The sequence below is a fragment of the Echinops telfairi genome, unplaced genomic scaffold (assembly GCF_000313985.2).
Source record: "Echinops telfairi isolate 266 unplaced genomic scaffold, ASM31398v2 ScPeMD7_5868;HRSCAF=6743_0, whole genome shotgun sequence".
NCBI classification, from domain to species: domain Eukaryota; kingdom Metazoa; phylum Chordata; class Mammalia; order Afrosoricida; family Tenrecidae; genus Echinops; species Echinops telfairi.
This window is the reverse complement of record NW_022109767.1, coordinates 19003851-19005384: the sequence shown is the minus strand read 5'-3', so window position 1 is coordinate 19005384 and position 1534 is coordinate 19003851. Positions and strand designations below refer to the sequence as shown.

The following is a 1534-nucleotide window of genomic DNA, read 5'->3' as shown; positions in this document are numbered from 1 at the left end:
ATCATTTGAAATGATTCAACAAGCTGAAGAGGCACTGGAAGCACTTATGCATCTATGCTATGAAATTTGGGAGACAGCTACTTGGCCAACTGACAGGAAGAGATCAATATTTGTATCCATTCCAAAGACTGGTGAGCCATCACAATGCTCAAATTATAGAACATCATTGATATGACACGCAAGAAAATGTTACTGGCCCAGAGCCCTGGAGTCAAAGCCCGTTCCTGTTCCATCTGAGCGGTCGGTCACCCGTTGTCTCATTCTCTTCCAACATGACAGATGCCGCTGTGTCCTTCGCCAAGGACTTCTTGGCAGGTGGAGTGGCCATGACCATCTCCAAGACGGCGGTAACACCCATTGAACGGTCAAGCTGCTGCGTGGTTCATATCCCCAAGGAGCAGGGAGTCCTGTCCTTCGGGCGTGGTAACCTGGCCAGTGTCATCTGATACTACCCCACCTGGGCTCTCAGCTTTGCCTTCAAAGATAAATATGAGCAGATCTTCCTGGGTGGTGTGGACATGTGCACCCAGTTCTGGCACTGCTTTGCAGGGAACCTGGCAACGGGCAGTGCCACGAGGGCCACATCTTTATGCTTTGTGTGCCCTCCTGATTTTGCCCGTACCCGTCTAGCAGCTGATGTGGGCAAAGCTGGCGTCGAACGGGAGTTCAAAGGCCTCGGTGACTGCTTGGTTAAAATCACCAAGTCGGATGGGATCGGGGCCTGTCCCAGGGCTTCCACGTGTCTGTGCAGGGGATGGTCATCTACCGGGCTGCCTACTGCGGCACCCATGACACCGCAAAGGGAATGCTTCCAGATCCCAAGAACACCCACATCTTCGTCAGCTGGATGATTGCACAGTCCATCACAGCCATGGCTGGGTTGACTTGCTACCCATTTGACACCATTTGTCACCGAATGATGATGCAGTCGGGCCGCAAAGGAGCTGACATCATGTACACCGGCACGCTGGACTGCCGGAGGAAGATCGCTTGGGATGAAGGGAGCAAAGAGTTCTTCAAGGGCGTCTGGTCCAACGTGCTCAGAGGCATGGGTGGTGCCTTTGTGCTGGTCTTATACGATGAAATCAAGAAGTATTTATTTCCTAATGAGTTTCCCCCGTGAATGGCATGTTGTATTATATAACATATCTCAGGCATTCTGGGCAGACGGTTGGCTGTCTAGATCAATGGCCACTACCGACTGGTTGAAAATGGGAAGCAATAATATTCATCTGACCAGTTTTCTCTTAAAGCCATTTCCACGATGATCATGATGATGATGGAACTCAATTCTATTTTTTATTTCAGTCACTCCTAACAAATAAATAAATTTGAAGAAATAAAACATATCTGCAACACAAAAAAAGAAAATGTTACTGAAGACTAGCCAACAACAGTTGCAACACTCCATTGACAGGGAGTTGCCAGAGGTTCAGGCTGATTCGAAAGAGAACATAGAACAAGGGATATCATCGCTGATGTCAGATGGACCTCACCTGAAAGCAGAGATTACCAGAAAGATGGTTCTTGTATT

General features: G+C 48.6%; 1 pseudogene; it reads left to right on the top strand.

Moving 5' to 3' along the window:
* Positions 1 to 272: 272 nt before the first annotated feature.
* On the top strand, positions 273 to 1123 carry LOC101642885 (annotated as a pseudogene).
* Positions 1124 to 1534: the final 411 nt, after the last annotated feature.